This window comes from Myxine glutinosa, chromosome 9 (genome assembly GCF_964187855.1).
Source record: "Myxine glutinosa chromosome 9, kmMyxGlut1.1, whole genome shotgun sequence".
NCBI lineage: Eukaryota > Metazoa > Chordata > Myxini > Myxiniformes > Myxinidae > Myxine > Myxine glutinosa.
Window position 1 is genome coordinate 35,175,638 of NC_136269.1, and position 19,314 is coordinate 35,194,951.

A 19,314-nucleotide genomic window follows, 5' to 3' on the forward strand; every position below is an offset into this window, starting at 1 on the left:
ATACATAGCAGGATATCTCAAAAAGTTATGGACAGATTTGGAAGAAACTTGGTGGACCGGTTGAGTGTCTGACAAGGAGGAATCGATTTGATTTTGTGGAATATCTGAATAATAATTCGGATTCGAGAATTATTTAATTTTTAAGTGATTCTTCACCATTGAGAGGTCGGGTGAAAAGCGATGTATAACATGATAATTAAAAAGTTATGGACGAGTTATGACTAAACTTGGTGGACGAGTTGGATAGTTGACAAGAACAAGCCGATTCGATTTTGGTTCATGTCTGAATCCAGATCCGGCCTATCAGTGGGATACAAAACATAAACTGTTCAGCCTGGCAGAGGTATGTGCTCGACCACGAATATATATATACAGTCACGTGAAAAAGTAAGTACACCCCATGTAAAGTTTTGACTTTTTCAACATATTTTAACATACAGCTATTTGATCTTCATTTCAACAATATTTAAAGAAAAAGGTGATATAATATAACAAATATCATGAAACATTTATATTTTGTAGTCCGTTGTATAATTTAAATAAACGTAAATGCAAATTTCGCATGTGGAAAAAGTAAGTACACCCTTGGGTCTAATAGGTGGTATTGCCCCCTTTGGCAGAAACAACCTCAACTAGGCATTTCTTATAACTGTCTACCAGTCTCTGACATCTACATGTCTCCTCCCGGTGTGTACCCCGATTTAGAATCGGTACACTGTATCCCTGCGCATCGTAAGAGGCGACTAAGGGTTGTCGTCAGGAAGGGCATCCGGCCATAAAAACATTGCATCAAACAGGTAACCATGATTGTCATGGGGCCCGCAAGGCTAACCCCTGCTCTAGCAGGGAAAAATAGCCTTAAACCGATCATTCATTCATTCATTCATTCATTGAGTCTCTGACATCGACTGGGAGAAATTTTTGCCCACTCCTCCATGCAGAATTCTTTCAGCTGTGCGATGTTTGAGAGGTTTCTTGAATGCACAGCTCGTTTCAAATCCTCCCACAACGTCTCGATGGGATTTAGATCCGGGCTTTGACTTGACCATTCCAGAACCCTCCATTTCTTTCTTTTCAGCCATTCCTTGGTTGATTTACTGGTATGTTTAGGGTCATTGTCATGTTGCAAGGTTCACCTTCGGTTGATCTTCAATTCTCCGACAGATGGCCTCACATTATCCTCAAGCACCCTCTGGTACAATGAAGAATTCATAGTGGATTCTGTGATGGTGAGCTGCCCAGGCCCTGATGCAGCAAAGCTGCCCCAAACCACAATATTTCCACCACCATGCTTTACAGTTGGTATCAGGTTCTTGTTGTCAAATGCTGTCTTTGGTTTTCGCCAAACATGTCTTCTGGTACTGTGGCCAAATAGCTCTACCTTTGACTCATCTGTCCAGAGCACATTGTTCCAGAAGTGCTGGTCTTTGCCTCGGTGTTCATTGGCAAACTTTAGTCTTGCCCTGATGTTCTTTCTGGACAGCAAAGGTTTCCTCCTGGCACACCTCCCATGTAGATCAAATTTGTGCAGCCTCTTTCTAATGGTAGACTCATGCACGTTGACATCAACAGTGGCAAGAGCTACCTGTAGGTCCCGTGATGACATTCTGGCGTTCTTGGAGACCTCTTTCAGCATCTTGCGGTCTGCTTTCGGGCTGAACTTGCTGGGGCGGCCTGGCCTGAACAAGTTGGCAGTTGTTTGGAATCTTCTCCACTTGCAGATGATCTTCCGGACAGTCGAATGATTCATTTCAAATTGTTTGGAGATCTTTTTAAATCCCTTCCCAGACTCGTAGGCATCTATAACCTTCTTTCTGAATGCCTCAGAGAGCTCTTTTGATCTTGGCATGATGACGCCGCACACTTCAACAACAAAGAGCAAACCAAACGAAATGTCTGAGGTTTAAATAAGACAGGTTCCTCCAAGATCCTCTCTAATGATGTTCTAATCATTTGCACCTGAGCTAGTGAACCTGATCCTAATTTTAGGTATTTGAAGTAGTGATAAATGTAGGGGTGTACTTACTTTTTCCACATGCGAAATTTGCATTTATGTTTATTTAAATTATACAATGGACTACAAAATGTAAATGTTTCATGATATTTGTTATATTATATCACCTTTATCTATCAATATTGTTGAAATGAAGATCAAATAGCTGTATGTTGAAATATGTTGAAAAAGTCAAAACTTTACATGGGTGTACTTACTTTTTCATGTGACTGTATATGTATACACACATATGTATGGATATATTGCCGGCAGAACAAGATAAGGGGCTGGCCCAAAGATGACACCACGCACATACCATGGGGGAGGGAGGGGGGCAATAATGAGACCCTCCACCCATGAAGGCATTCCTAAAAGAGTTAAAGACCATGTCCGCGCATGCACGCAACAGTTGGAGTTGGAGTTGACGTTGTACCTAGAAGAAACAACATATTCCTCTGATTGCCCGCCTTCTCATGTCTTAGACTCCCCATTGCCAGTGCCGTCTCTCCCCTCGTTGCCATTCTTCCTCCCTGAGCCACACTTTTCCTCATGCCACACCAGCCTGCATGGGTCATGGCAGACCCAGAGACCAAAGCGTGCCTGTCTTAAGTCCTTGTCTTCTCTCTTCGTAGTTAGAGTCCGGTATTTTGGCACCATATCGGGTTATTTCTTTTTTATTGTACTACATTAAATTTATTGGATTTTGTCCACACAATCCTTTAAATTATACCTATAGCCTGGTGTTGGCTTAGCGGTTAGGGTGCCGGCTTGGGATCCTAGGATCCTGGGTTCGAATCCCAGTCGATTGCTGAATTAACGCCAGGGGGTTAACTCAGCCTGTCATCCTTCCGAGGTCGGCAAATTGAGTACCAGCTTGCTGGGATGAATTATCACGGTGTGTACCCCGATTTAGATTAGGTACACCGTATCCCTGCGCATCCCAAGAGCGTGACCAAGGGTTGGCGTCAGGAAGGGCATCCGGCCATAAAAACATTGCCTCAAACAGGGAACCATGATTGTCATGGGGCCCACAAGGCTAACCCCCACTCTAGCGGGGAAAAATGGCCTTAAAACGATCATTCATTCATATAATCCTTTAAATTATACACAGAATCCCTTAGATTTCATGTTCCTTCCATCCCTCACTATGCCTGTCGACCGCTAGATATGTTCCATTGTTTATTGATTGTACTGCCCTTCCCTTTCCCCATATTTATTTAAAATAAACCCAATTTAAATATATGAAGTGTTTTCCCACCTTCCTGCCTTACACATACGATCTACTGCCAAATTTGGTCTATTGATTGGGTGATGCTATGGGTACGGGACTAATTGTAAAAGAACGTAGTCACTTTCAACATTGTTTTGGCTGTTCACAGTGGTCCGACTCAGAGATCCTCAAAAAAAATAAGATATACAGATATATATTTGCAATTTTTTTCATGCCCTATTTTGCCTTTAATTGCTCTTCATACAGCACAACAGCTTGCAGTGAGTTGTGTGAAATATGGAGGGGAAAGGGAACGGTTGAATGGCACAACTGAAAAAGCTGAATGCCTCAACTCTGTGTTTGCCTCTAAATCTTGTGTCCCAAACCCATCCCTCTCTGTACCCACCATACCCAGTCGTACCCTGCTGCTCCTGGACTCCGTGTCCTTTCCTCCTGACAAGGTGGAAAAGTTTCTGTCAACCCTCGACTCTGATTTTGCAACTGGACCCGACGGCATCAGCCCACGGGTCCTAAAATCCTGCTCTGCCGCTCTATCTCACCCTCTCTCTGTTCTCTTCACCCTCTCTTTTGCTCAAGGTCAACTGCCATCTGCTTGGAAATCAGCCAACATCACCGCTATGCACAAAAAAGGTGCAAAAACAGATCCTAGCAACTACAGACCAATCAGCCTTCTCCCAATTATCAGCAAAGTCATGGAATCCATCATTGCTTCGGATATGAAATCTTTCCTCTTCTCCAATGGCTTGATCTCTGATCATCAATTTGGTTTCAGACCAGGTAACTCTACTCTGGACATGCTGCTTCTGCTGTCTCAACAATGGATGGAGGTCCTCAATGCCAAACAGGAAATTAGAGCTGTCTCCCTCGACATATCACGTGCCTTCGACACGGTCTGGCACCCCGCTCTGCTCACCAAACTCTCCTCCTTTGGTATCCATGGAAATCTCCACGCATGGCTGGCGGACTTCCTCTCTAGTCGTCGTCAACGTGTGGCCCTGAATGGGTTTCTCTCATCTCCTCTTCCTGTTCAGGCTGGAGTTCCCCAAGGCAGTGTTCTGGGCCCCGTGCTTTTTCTGGTCTTCATCAATGATCTCTCTGACTCTCTTGAAAATCCTCTCTATCTCTTTGCTGATGACTCCACTCTCTGCCGCTCCATTCCTCTTCCCTCAGATCGGCAGTCTGCAGCCTCCTCACTCTCCGAAGACTTGGCCAAAATCACAGACTGGTCAAACAAGTGGAACATGTCTTTCAATCCTGACAAATCTCACACTCTTACTATGTCTCTCCGAAAAGATCGACTGGACAACCCTCCCAGCTACTTTCTCAACAATCCTCTCCAAGAAGTTCTGTCGCTCAAGCTTTTGGGTCTCACTATCTGCCATGATCTTTCTTGGGAAAACCACATTTCCAAGCTGGCCTCCAAAGCCAGTCGCCGACTGGGCATCCTCCTTCGTGCGAAGTCCTTCCTCGGCACACCTGAGCTCCTCACCACATACAAGGCTTTCATCCGCAGCTCAATGGAATACTGTTCTCCCCTATGGGCCGGTGCTCCTGCCTCACACCTAGCTCGGCTTCACGCTGTTGAAACCAAAGCTTTCAGAATTATTGGAATCTCCCGCGATGAAGCTATCTCTGAGGGCCTTTCACTCACTCACCGCAGGCAGGTAGGTGGTCTTTCTGTCTTCTACCGACTCCTCTCCGGCCTTGCACCCCCAGCTCTCTCTGTGCTCTGTCCCCCAAATATTCCTACAGGTCGCACAAGATCTGCCAGCAACCCTCTGATGGTTAAACTGCCGAAATCTTGGCTCTCTGCTCACCTTCACTCTTTCATTCCTCTTTTCTCCCGCCTCTGGAACAAACTCCCTCACTCCCTTCAATCCCACTCCTCCCTCCAGGTCTTTAAAACAGCTGTTCACCACCATCTCTTATCTTCCCCCATCCAAAACCTTGATCTTTTTTACCCCCGCTAATTCACCCCAGATCCACCTTGTTTGAAATTCCAACTTCTTTCCTGGAAGTCCTGGCAGTGTCCATATGTTTTATACCTCTCCCACCGCCCCCTTCCCTTGCCCCCCCCCCCCCCAAAGCCCTCGCCCTCTCTCAGATCTCTCGATGTCTCCATGTCTCTCGGTCCCTGCTCTCAAATGTTGTATTTGTGTCCTTCCCCCTCTCTCCCCATCTTGTCTACCGCTCCCGATGTTATATGTTTTATGTGTCGGTTTGTCTTTCTGTGTGATTAATGTTCGCTCTTTCACGAGCCTCGATCTTGTATACAAAAACAAACAAACAAACAAAAAAAAAACCAATTGTATTATCTGTTTGTTTAATATCCTGTTAAAAAAATTGTAGATGAGTTAATCTCCAATGCACTTCTGCATTTACTTGAATACACATACATACGTATACATATACTTACTCACATCCGGGGTCTGCCTAGCAGGCACGTAAGACATCGGCCATTATAAAGCTCGCAGTGTTCAGTGTGGAAAATTCTGAGATTTTGGCTGGCTCAATAGCGCAGTGGGCCGTCACCGCAAAAGTGATGGAGGCCCGTGGTTCAAGTCCCGTGTTGAGTCAGAGTTTTTCACACTTCGCCCCACGCAGGAATTTAATTCCTGTTTAAAATAAATAAATAAATAAATAAATAAATATATATATTTGCTATTTTTTTCATGGCCTATTTTGCCTTTAATTGCTCTTCATACAGAACAACTTGCAGTGGGTTGTGTGAAAGATGGAAGGAAAAGGGAACGGTTGAATGCCACAACTATGAAGGCAAAGAGCTCGATTTTTGATACAATATTTTTTATGTTGAACTTCTCAATAAACCGTCCATGTTTAAGACAAATAAGTAGCCAAATGGGGGTAAAAGAACAAGATTTTTGAGATTATTTTAAATAATTTGCAGCATTTTGGAGAAATGGTTAAATGCGATTGAAATACCCTTGCCTAATACAAAGCACGATTATCCAATTGCTAACGCACCACCGGCTAAGCCTTCACATCGCCATAGCCCCCAATTAAGAACTCCCATTGACATTACATCTGCTGTGCACCTCCGGCCATTGCGCCCAAGCACATGCAAACTTTTGCCTAAGTATTTGAAGACAGGTCTGAGTGATAAGTTATCATTAAATACATTTTATTTATTACCTGCGTCACTAAAGGTGGATGGAGGTTATGTTTTCACCCGTGTCTGTCTGTCTGTCTGTTAGCAAGATATTTCAAAAAGTTATGGACGGGTTTAGACGAAACTTGGTGGATAAGTTGGTTAGTTGACAAGAACAGGCCGAGTAGATTATGATTCAGGTTTGGATGCAGATCCGGCCTATCAGTGGGATACAAAACCTAAACTGTTCAGCATGATGGAGGCAGCCATTCTACCGAGTACCATTCTAGTTTTTGTCCTTGTTACCCTCGCCAGAGGAGAGGGTATTGCATTTGAGTCCGTTTGTTACTTTCCGGAAAAGATTCCGGCAAGTATGTTGGTTGGTTGTTTGTTTGTTTGTCTGTTTGTTTGTCCGCACAGAATAAAAGATTTTTTCTGCAACCGTTGGTCCGATTGACCGGAAATTTTCACCATAGGTGCAACTCCACCTGTATAATGTTCTAATGATAATTATGACATCATAGGTCACGTGGTTCGGCCGCCATCTTGGAAAACCCTAAAAAATTGCCCGGGTTCTTTTTGAATGAATTTACTACTATAATTCAGCTTTTACTCGCGGCCGTAGAAGATTGACTACTATAATTCAACTCAGCTTTTAATTGCGAAATGGGCCCAGCCCAACGGAGGCGACCTTGACCGGGCTCGCCACCTAGCCTATAACCTTCCCGGGGCCCGTCCCAACATTTTTTGTATCAGAGGTTTCCTTCTATCTTTCACCGTTCAGGAGATTAGCGTGTGCAGACAAACAAACAAACAAACAAACAAAAACTTTCTTATATATATATAGATATATATATAATATATATCTATATACGTATATTGAAATTTTACAAAAAAAAAAAAGAGTATTATTTTGGGGGGAGCGGAGGGGGGGGGGGGATTTTAAAAAATCGCTCTAATGTGCCTGAGCCTTTGTAAATCCATAAAGGTAAGATTAAATTCAACCCGATGTGTGTGTGTGTGTGTGTGTGTGTGTGTGTGTGTGTGTGTGTGTGTGTGTGTGTGTGTTTGTGTGTGTAATAGTATAATATTAAATAAAAATTTTCCTTAGTGGGTGTAGGAAAGGGTTTTACGCACCCACAAAAAATAGAAAAAAAACCCAAATGGATTTCGTCAAATTGCCAACTGGATTAGAACGTCACTGGGCAACACCGGGTACTCTTCTTAGTGTCTAATAAATAAAGAAGGATGTAGTATGCGGACGATCTGTTTGTTGTGATAGAGAGGGGGCAGGAGATGCAGGAAGTACTGGGGGAATGGAAGGAGGCATTTTAGAAACATGGGCTGAAAATGTGCATGAAGAAGAAGGAGGTGAAGTGGGTTGGGCAACAGAGAAAATAAATTAATATCAGGTTAGTGGGGAAAGAGATCAGACAAGGAAATAGGTTTGTGTATCTTGGGCGAACAGTGATCGGGGATGGTAAGTCAGAGGCAGAGGGGTGGAGGAGAATTCAGGTGGGTGTAATGGCAGACAGAAAGATTTCAAGGGGATTGAAAGGAAAGGTTCTGACGTTGTGCGTAACGCTGGCCTACCTTTATGGTCTGGAGATGGTGGCACTGACAGAGAGATAAGAACAGAGGCTGCAGGTTTGCGAGAACAACTGGGTCAGGAGGATTGTGGGAGTGAAGAGGGTGGATATAAGGAGAATGGATGAACTGAAGGAGGAGATTGGTGTGCAGATGAGCTTGACGGGGAGATTGGTGAAATGCCGGCTGAGGTGGGCTGGACCCTGGGTGCGGATGGGGGAAGAAAGCATGGTAAGGAGAGTGGATAGGTTGTGGGAACAAGGTCGGAGAAAAAGAGGTAGACCGTGGTTGAGATGTGAGGATTGTGTGAAGAGGGATTTCAGTAATGTGGGGGTGGTTGGAGAGTGTAGAGTTGGCTGAGGATAGGGGGAAGTGGAGGAGTATCGTGGTCAAGGCAGGGCAGGAGCTTGGTGCCATTGGAACCTCACTGAGTATAATGGGAAGAGGAGGAGACCAACAACAGCAAACTTAGGTAACTGTGATATTAAATTGAATTTCATGGAAATTTGAATTATTATCTACTGATATTGCACACTTCTAACTTCCCATAAATGTTTAATGGAGAATAGCACCAGAAAAGTGAAAATATCCCAAACCTTTGCACAGTATTGTGTTGTATACCTATAAAATATGTTATCGTTTGGTCATTGCATTTCGCAACTTTTTATTCACCCAAAGGTACGCCTAAATTGCCTAATTCTGCACCTGTGCGAGAAAAGTCCTGACCTTAAATACCATCGATAAAAGCAGGCCTAATAACAACAATGATAATTGCAGGTTTTTGACTGCCAGAGCATGACTTGGATGAGTGTGCCTGTGATGGCCGCTTTACCTACAATCACGTAACCCTATTTAGGCCATTACAGTTGTGTTTTGACTTCTCTTTTGGCAAACGCGTGGAAGCCGATCAAATATACGAGTATTTGTTATTCCACAAAAAGAAATGCAATGGATTCAATCCTTCTGAAAGGACCACATTTCGATTTGCGTTTGTCAGGGCAGAAGCAAGGAAATCATACAAGACAGGCAAGCTGACACATTTTTTTTTAAACATGGTAACCTTGTGGAAAGGCAAAAAAAAAAGAAAAAGAGAAACACCTGCCTGTGACATCATCCACCTTGCCATACGACATTATGATAATGTCACATTGATTTGAAACCTTTGCTTGCGGTTGTTTAAAATTCCATGTTGCTTCCCACGGCTGTCGATCTCATCGCCTCGGAGGACCGCCGTCCGATATACGTCGAGTGTTAACATCATTGTTAATACCTAGGATCTACATTTGTAATTGTGCTCCTTCATTATTTTTCTTGCATTATGCTATTCTCTGTTTTTTGCATGGTCGTGGCTCATGGAAGAGGTAGAGCAGAATTGAATGGAACAAAATGGAAAGGGGGAACCACCAACAGCAGAGTAGAAGTGAGTGTGATATCAAGGGGGTAGGGAGATGGACACATGGGGGTGAACAAGCTGAAACACAGAAAGAAGGGGAAGGGGAAAATTGAGATGAAACAGGAAAGGAACAAGAAGAAAAAGACATAAAATGTCATAGTCCCTGTCATAGTTTTAGTCATTTTGCTGTACGGAGTTAAAGGCTGTCAGTCGGCCATATTTGATCGAATGACAAAACGAAATCTTCTGCATATGTATACTCATGTATTGTCTTTGTGCCAAGTTTGAAGGAAAATCGGACCATGCATGTCCGAGAAATGGATAGGGACATGTTTTAGTAACAAAATGGCCGCAAGTCCGCCATCTTAGATCTGATCTAAAAAAAAAAAGACGTGCCTATGTAACCCACCATTCATTATCTGTGTGCCAAATTTGAACAACATCGGCAAATGTATGTCCGAGAAATGGTTGAGGACATGTTCAATGTCGGGTTTTTTACAACTAAAATGGCCGCCAGTCGGCCATCTTTGATTGAATCGCAAAACAAAATGATGTGCATATGTACACCATCATGTATTGTCCTTGTGCCAAGTATGAACAAAATCGGTCCATTCATCTCCGATATATTGTTGCAGATGCACGGATAGATGGACAAGACCAAATCCATAAGCCCCTGTTTCAGAATAAGTCCAAAGGGGGCTAATAAACCAACCGGAAAACTGACGAATGAAAAGAACTGATGGAGAGAGGGAAAATCACAATAACCTGGAAAAAGAGAGTGCTTGGGAATGGGGGTAATTTTGGGGGAAGAAGAGATCATGGGTATGGACCTGAGGTAGTGGTGAACAGCTGTCTTGAAGCTCTGGAGGGAAGATTGGGATTGAGCAGACTGGAGAAATTGATTCCACAGGTGAGAGAAAAGAGGAACAAATATTAGAGGTGCATAGTGAACCTGGACTTTGGGAGTTTAATAAGAACATCGTTACTGGCAGACCATATTCACCCAACAGGAACCGGAGAGGGACAGAGCCAAGAGAGGGTGGAGAGTGCAAGACCAAAAAGGAGGTAGTAGAAAACAGAGAGGCCACCAAACCTGTCTGTGATGCAAAAGGGACAGGTTGAGACATTTAGCTTCATCGCCAGATATCCCAAAGATTTTGAAGGCCTTGCTTTCCACGAAATCAAGAAGAGCAAGGTGTAAGGCATGGGTGCCAGCCCAAAGGGGACAGCAATACTTCACCAAGTTGCGAATGATGCCTTGTGGGTTGTCAAAGTTCAGATTGGCCAATAGTCTGGTGGCAGACCACAAAAGCATGCTTTGGGGTTACACACAACGTTTTATTGTTGTTTCTAGTAGAACTGACCCTACTAATAATAAATCAGCCGGGTACCGAGCTGGTCTTTTTATTGAAGAAATCAAAATGGCCACCACCAAAATACCTTTCTTCCAAATGACACGGCCTATATTAATTAGACATGTAGACTTGATTTTGATGGCAAATTACATGTTTTAGAGTACTATAAACCCAACAAAATACATCATTATGGTCTACAATGTCATTTTCAACACTTTCCAAATATTTTCATACAAAAGAAATGCATCCAAATGTGCTTTTCAAGAAAAAGTAGAAGCACATTTCTGGTCAAAACCAAATATTTTATTATATTGTCGTGTGACTGCCCTGTAGTGAACACCGCAGGGTGACACAGATGACCAAACGAGCTTCAACTCCGGGGCCCCCAATCCAAAATGACGGTATTCTTTACACGCGAGGGAAAGGGGGGCGATGAACTTACCTGGATGGCCTCTTCACACCTGGATAAATTACCTCAAACAACACGGAATTAAACTGTATAAAAATGTCTTTTTTTTTTTTTTGGTATACAAGATCGAGGCTCGTGAAAGAGCTAACATTAATCACACAAAAAGTCAAACCGACACATAAAACACAAAAAATAAGGGGAGCGGTAGACAAGATGGGGAGAGAGGGGGAAGGACACAAACACAACATTTGAGAGCAGGGACATCAGGAGAAATGTGGGAAGGGGGAGGTGGGAGAGGTATAAAACATATGAACACTGCAAGGACTTACAGGAAAGAAGTTGGAATTTCCACAAAGAAAAACCTTCATAAACGGCTTTATGAACAGAAGGCCGGTAACAGAATAAAACACAGCAAAACCAAATTTCTAATTGGAGCTCCCCCATACAGACTCAAATACAATCAATGGGAAAAATAACTGAAAATAAACGTGTTATTTAGTGAGCACTTAGCTCAAATCGGCTCTTGAATCTCGTCAGGAATCGTCAACCCCCCCCCCCCCCACGTCCTTGGCGGAAAAACCGCAGGCTGCACTGCCGTGGGCGTCAACTAGGCCTCGCGCACCCTCGTCTGCCCAGCCGTGCTCGTCTTCGTCGTTCCTGCGTGGGAAACCGCAGTTCTTTGTCCTCAGTTCCTCCTTCTCACGACCACCAAGAAGATGTCGGAACACGACCTTTTGAGATGAATCTTCCTTGCGCAAGAGCAATAGCGACCGTTCGCTATGGGATCCAGAACGAGAAGTGCGAGAATATAAAATGTCGGCATACGACTGTTCACCACCAGATCCAGATCCCGAGAGGAGAAAATGTCCACCATTCCAGTTATTTTGTACTTGAGGCTCTGACATCATCCCACGACGTCTCAGTGTCCGCTCCTATCAGCGAGTCCCATCGTACCACTCCTTGTGCCAATCAAATCCCGGACCAATCACTGCTCTTCGCGGCATGGCCTCACGAACCTGCATGTGCCTGTGTGCCCACCAAGTTGGTGTTATCAGTGATAGTGCTCAATGTCCAAATTGGGCGAAGGGGTATTGTCGTCACGGGTGTCGTCCGGGCGTCCGTCAACTTTTGGTTTCCGTCAATTTCAAGGAGAACGGTTTGTCCAATTAAATCCATTTTTGCAGTGTGTGTTGGGGTTGAGCAGAGGAAGGTTCTTTTCGAAAATGGGCGCGCTGCGATTTTCAATATGGCCGCCACGGCAGCCAACTTGAAATTGGTTTCCGTCAATTTCAAGCAGAACGGCTTGTCCGATTAAATCCATTTTTGCAGGGTGTGTTGGGGTTGAGTAGAGGAAGGTTTCTTTCAAAAATGGGCGCGCTGCAATTTCAATATGGCCGCCACGGCAGCCATCTTGAAATTGGTTTCCATCAATTTCGAACAGAACGGCTTGTCCGATTAAATCCATTTTTGCAGTGTGTGTTGGGGTTGAGTAGAGGAAGGTTCTTTTCGAAAATGGGCGCGCTTCGATTTTCAATATGGTCGCCACGGCAGCCATCTTGAAATTGGTTTCCGTCAATTTCAAGCAGAACGGCTTGTCCGATTAAATCCATTTTGGCAGTGTCTGTTGGGGTTGAGTAGAGGAAGGTTGCTTTCGAAAATGGGCATGCTGCGATTTTCAATATGGCCGCCACGGCAGCCATCTTGAAGTTGGTTTCCGTCAATTTTGAGCAGAACGGCTTGTCCGATTAAATCCATTTTTGCAGTGTGTGTTGGGGTTGAGTAGAAGAAGGTTCATGGGCTCGAAATGGGTTCATGGGCGAAATTTTTTTACTGCAAAATCCTACTCGGTATACAACTTCACTTCAAATAACAAATTATTATCATCAATGCTTCCTTTCACCGTGCATGGGCCGAGGGGTTACGCCCGCTTTGCGGTGCTATTTATTAAATTAGCATTATTAATTCTGGTGTCGATTGCTTGGCTTGGCTTTGATGTGTAGTGCGTGTGTCATAAGGAACACAGGAAAAGATTACAGAGGCAATTACATACAGGGGATTAATTTCCCCATAATCCCTCGCTAATTAACGAACCCCACCCCTCTCATGGGGACGAAGATACAAGCTCTTCCACGACATACGGTCTACACAAATTCCCTACTTATTACATGGGGCTTCTTCTTCTTCATGAAAGTCGGAGCACACTAATCTATGCACTCTACTTGGCTCTAAGGTAATCATTGTCTACCCCCTACAAACGTAACAATATATATTCCAAGTGTACTGATTCTGCAACTGGTCCTGACGGCATCAGCCCACGGCTCCTAAAATCATGTTCTTCTGCTCTTTCACTCGCTCTTTCTGTTCTCTTCACCCTCTCTTTTGCTCAAGGTCATCTGCCATCTGCTTGGAAATCAGCCAACATCACCGCTTTGCACAAAAAAGGTGCAAAAACAGATCCCAGCAACTACAGACCAATCAGCCTTCTCCCAATTATCAGCAAAGTCATGGAATCCATCATTGCTTCAGATATTAAATCTTTCCTCTTCTCCAATGGCTTGATCTCTGATCATCAATTTGGTTTCAGACCTGGTCACTCTACTCTGGACATGCTGCTTCTGCTTTCTCAACAATGGATGGAGGTCCTCAACGCCAAACAGGAAATTAGAGCTGTCTCCCTTGACATGTCACGTGCCTTCGATACGGTCTGGCACCCTGCTCTGCTCTCCAAACTCTCCTCCTTTGGTATCCATGGAAATCTCCACGCATGGCTGGCGGACTTCCTCTCTGGTCGTAGTCAACGTGTGGCCCTGAATGGGTTTCTCTCATCTCCTCCTCCTGTTCAGGCTGGAGTTCCCCAAGGTAGTGTTCTGGGCCCTGTGCTTTTTCTGGTCTTCATCAATGATCTCTCTGACTCTCTTGAAAATCCTCTCTATCTCTTTGCTGACGACTCTACTCTCTGTCGCTCCATTCCTCATCCCTCAGATCGGCAGTCTGCAGCCTCCTCACTCTCTGCAGACCTGGACAAAATCACAGACTGGTCAAACAAGTGGAACATGTCTTTCAATCCTGACAAATCTCACACTCTTACAATGTCTCTCCGAAAGGACCGACTGGACAACCCTCCCATCTACTTTCTCAACAATCCTCTCCAAGAAGTTCTGTCGCTCAAGCTTTTGGGTCTCACTATCTGCCATGATCTTTCTTGGGAAAACCACATTTCCAAGCTGGCCTCCAAAGCCAGTCGCCGACTGGGCACCCTCCGTCGTGCGAAGTCCTTCCTTGGTACACCTGAGCTCCTCACCACATACAAGGCTTTCACCCGCAGCTCAATGGAATACTGTTCCCCCCTCTGGGCGGGTGCTCCTGCCTCACACCTTGCTCGGCTTCACGCTGTTGAGGCCAAAGCTTTCAGAATCATTGGAATCTCCTGCGATGTAGTCAACGCCGAGGGCCTTTCACTCACTCACCGCAGGCAGGTTGGTGGTCTTTCTGTCTTCTACCGACTCCTCTCCGGCCTTGCTCCCCCAGCTCTCTCTGTGCTCTGTCCCCCCAATATTCCTTCAGGTCGCACAAGATCTGCCTGCAACCCTCTTATGGTTAAACTGCCAAAGTCTAGGCTCTCTGCTCACCTTCACTCTTTCATTCCCCTTTTCTCCCGCCTCTGGAACAAACTCCCCCACTCCCTTCAATCCCACTCCTCCCTCCAGGTCTTTAAAACAGCTGTTCACCACCATCTCTTATCTTCCCCCATCGAAAACCTTGATCTTTTCTACCCCCGGTAATTCACCCCAGAGTCCTTGCAGTGTTCATATGTTTTAATCCTCTCCCACCTCCCCCCAAGTCCTCCCGATGTCCCTGCTCTCAAATGTTGTGTTTGTGTCCTTCCCCCTCTTCCCCCTCTCTTTTGTGTCCTTCCCCCTCTCTCCCCATCTTGTCTGCCGCTCCCCTTGTTTTTTGTGTTTTGTGTGTCGGTTTGTCTTTTTGTGTGATTAATGTTAGCTCTTTCACGAGCCTCGATCTTGTATACAACAACAAAAAAAAAAAAAAAAAGTGTACAGTGTTATGTTTGGTTGTTTTTTTTTACACCATAATACAGATAATCTGTTTTCAAAAAGCAATAAAAACGTACACACAAAAAACTCTTAAACTTAAAAAAAAATCTTTTTTTTTAAAGTAAACTTTAAAAACTTACGTTGAAAAAAAATCCACACTTTTTAAGAGGAAAATAGTCGTTTTTCTGCACTAAATTCTACACGACCTTAATCTCAATACATATATATATATATATATATATATATATACACACACCACATGACCAAAAGTATATGGACACCCGAACATCACACATCTCATTCCATGATTCCATTCCATCTCATTCTAAAATCATGGGCATTAATATGGAGTTCGTCCCCCCTTTGCTGCTATAACAGCCTATGCTCTTCCGGGAAGGCTTTCCACGAGATGTTGGAACATTGCTGCAGAGATTTGCTTCCATTCAGCCACAAGAGCATTGGTGAGGGCACTGATGTTGGGCGATTAGGCTTGGCTCGCAGTCAGTGTTCCAATTCATACCAAAGGTGTTCGATGGGGTTGACGTCAGAGCTCTGTGTAGGCCAGTCAAGTTCTTCCACACTGATTTCGACAAACCATTTCTGTATGGACTTTGCTTTGTGCACAGGGGAATTGTCATTCTGAAACGGGAAAGGGCCTTCCCCAAACTGTTTCCACAAAGTTGGAAGCACACAATTGTCTAGAATGTCATTGTATGAATGAATGAATGAATGATCGTTTTAAGGCCATTTTTCCCCGCGAGAGTGGGGGTTAGCCTTGCGGGCCCCATGACAATCATAGTTCCCTGTTTGAGGCAATGTTTTTATGGCCGGATGCCCTTCCTGGCGCCAACCCTGAGTCGCCTCCTGTGATGTGCAGGGATACGGTGTACCTATTCTAAACCGGGGTACACACTGGGATTGTATGCTGTAGCAATAAGATTTCCCTTCAGTGAAACTAATGGGCACAGCCCGAACCATGTAAAATAGCCCCAGACCATTAATCCTCCTCCACCAAACGTTACAGTTGGCACTATGCATTCGGGCAGGTTGCGTTCTACTGGCATCCGCCAAACCCAGATTCGTCCGTCGGACTGCCAGATGGTGAAGCGTGATTCATCACTCCAGAGAACGCATTTCCACCGCTCCAGAGTCCAATGGCGGCGAGCTTTACATCACTCCAGCCGACACATGTCATTGTGCATGGTGATCTTAGGCTTGTGTGCGGCTGCTCGGCCATGGAAACACATTTCATGAAGCTCCCGACAAACAGTTGTTGAGCTGACATTGATTCCAGAGGCAGTTTGGAACTCGGGAGTGAGTGTTGCATCCGAGGACAGACGATTTTTACATGTTATGCACTTCAGCGATCTGCGGTCCCATTCTGTGAGCTCACCCACCACTATGTACCATTTCGCGGCTGAGCTGTTGTTGCTCCGAGACGTTTCCACTTCACAATAACAGCTCTTACAGTTGACCGAGGCAGCTCTAGCAAGGCAGAAATTTGACGAATTAACTTGTTGGAAAGGTGGTATCCTATGATGGTGCCATGTTGAATGTCACTGAGCTCTTCAGTACGGCCTATTCTACTGCCAATGTTTGTCTATGGAAATTGCATGGCTGTGTGCTTGATTATATATACTTGTCATCATTGGGTGTGGCTGAAATAGCCGAATCCACTAATTAGAAGGGGTGTTCTCATGCTTTTGGTCATGTAGTGTGTATATATATATATATATATAGATATATATATATATATATATATATATATATATATATATATATATATATATATATATATATTGTTATGGGTAACGGGGCTGAGGACCAGACCAGAGTCCCAAACGTGACTCCCGTCTAAGTGTGTTGTAGGGTGATTAATGTCAGCGACCGTAGGTCCTATCCCAAACCCACCGGGCCGAGGCCCGCAAGCTGGCCAAGCGTTTTTTGGAAGATTGAACTTTTGGCTTAGTGCAAGGCGTTTTAACTGCCACACTGGCGGCTCAGGGGAGCTTGCACCCCGATCCGAAAAATGTCAATCAAACCAAATGAAATACAATCAAACAAAATGAAATACAATCAAACAAAATGAAATACAATGGAACAAAATGAAATACAATCAAACAAAATGAAATACAATCAAACAAAATGAAATACAATCAAACAAAATGAAATACAATCAAACAAAATGAAATACAATCAAACAAAATGAAATACAATCAAACAAAATGAAATACAATCAAACAAAATGAAATTTACTTCAAAGAATGCAAAACGATATAATGAGCAAGTCATACAAGTATGATGACAGACTTAATTAATAATAACAGACTGAATTAACACAGGCCACATTCATCCGAAACGAAAGGCCGACACAACATCACACACACTGACCCTCTATCTAATCCAAGGAAAGGGAAGGGAAGCAAATATAAAAAAGCAATATCTGCAGTGAATTGAAATAAAATGGGGTATGAGGATGGGAATGGAATGCGGTTCAGGCCTGTTTGAAGGGCAATTTCATCGACGCTCACCAGAGCAGGGCTTGGGGGGAACAAGCGTGAATGGACCAGTCATCACGCTCTGCAATTCCTTTCTCCTTTGATCCTTTTCCTTTCCTCAACCTCCTTCACGCAACACAGAAAATCCCTCAGCTCAGAAAGTTCATTGAGTTCGACTCATTCATGTAGCATGCGCCGAGCCCGATCATAGCATGATGCATGTAGCGTTTTCCACAGTGACCCAAGAAGCGCCTTTTCCACAGAATACGCTCTTTTCCTTTTTGTCCACCTCCTTCATGCACAATTAATCCTTCAGAAAGTTCATAGAGACAGAGTCTCTCACACGAACACGCTCTCTGGAGCCGTTCACGCTACGAGCAAGTATTCGTTTTTACGGTGCCTCCAAGAGACGCTCTTCTTCTTCTTCCTGACTCTTTTCCCGCACTTTCTTGCTTGAAAGAAAAAGGGTTGAACCCTATCCAAAGCTATTTTTGTGCACCACTACCAACAGTCAAAATCACGTGGCAAAAGGGAGTGGATATGGGGTACACTTTAAGAAAAAGGAAAAAGAAATACGAAAAGGTCCTATTTGGGATCCACAGTTGAACTGGCATTTCTTATGCAATACACCCTACATGACACGAATCATCTGTGCATGCTTTGTAAACGATTGACATTCCCACAAATGTAACAATATCAATATCCGTCTGTCCGTCCCACCTGTGATTTTCCAGACTTTTTTTTCCTATACCCCTTAACATATTCGGGACGTTTCACCAATTTTTCATTGAGTTATGCCCTTTTTAAACTTAGTTTCGGGGCATTTCACCAATTTTTCACAGTTATGCCCTTTTTAACTTAGAAAACATTATACATGGGTCAGTTTTCCAGACTTTTCCCCCGTTGTCCTTAACATATTGAATGGAAACTTGGTACATGGCTTTATTATGATAATTTACAAAAATTTTGACTTATTCTGTAGCGATTGCTGAGTGCTTGGACCAATACCATTAATTGGGACCAGTAGGGGACATGTATTGCAAAGCAATTCTCCCTCTTGTTTCCTTTTGTCATGGTTGTGCATATCATTGAATTAATTTTAAATTATATTATTATTAATTCTGAATTTAATAATTATTTAATTCAACGATTGTTAAATTAAGTTTAACTTTCTGTGCCCACCTGTAGGGTGGGTAAACAGCTAGCTATTAAGCTATTAAGCTGGCCTGCCTGAAATTAAATAAACAAATATCCACCATCTCCTTTCCCCGTTTTTTTTATAGAGGAAAATATGCTCTGGCCCAGGTTGCCACCATTGTAGGGAAGAATATCAAGTGGCGATGAGAGAATAATAATAATAAAAACTAAACAGCTTTTTACGCATTCTCTCCTGGTGGATTGAAATATTTGATTTGGATATTTACTTAAGACAAAAGCAAAACGACTCCAACTCCACCCAATTTACACTTCCCACCAAAACATAAAGTGACAAAAGCAAAAGATTAACACGCAGGTGAAAACCAGCAATCTTTGTCATTGGGGAGGGCATGATGACCACCAGGTAGTGCTACAAAGCTGCGAAATGTACATTCTCCTGATGATGTCATCTTGTTATGCCGGGCGTGGTGACATCGCCTCGATGCTGCTCGGTTGTTATGACGTCATCTCCTTACAAAAGTGCAGGTTG

General features: G+C 43.8%; 1 long non-coding RNA gene across 1 annotated transcript in view; it reads left to right on the plus strand.

Moving 5' to 3' along the window:
* LOC137435488 (uncharacterized) overlaps nucleotides 1–19,314 on the plus strand; it is a 276,336-nt gene that overhangs the window by 136,772 nt on the left and 120,250 nt on the right. The window lies entirely within an intron of this gene.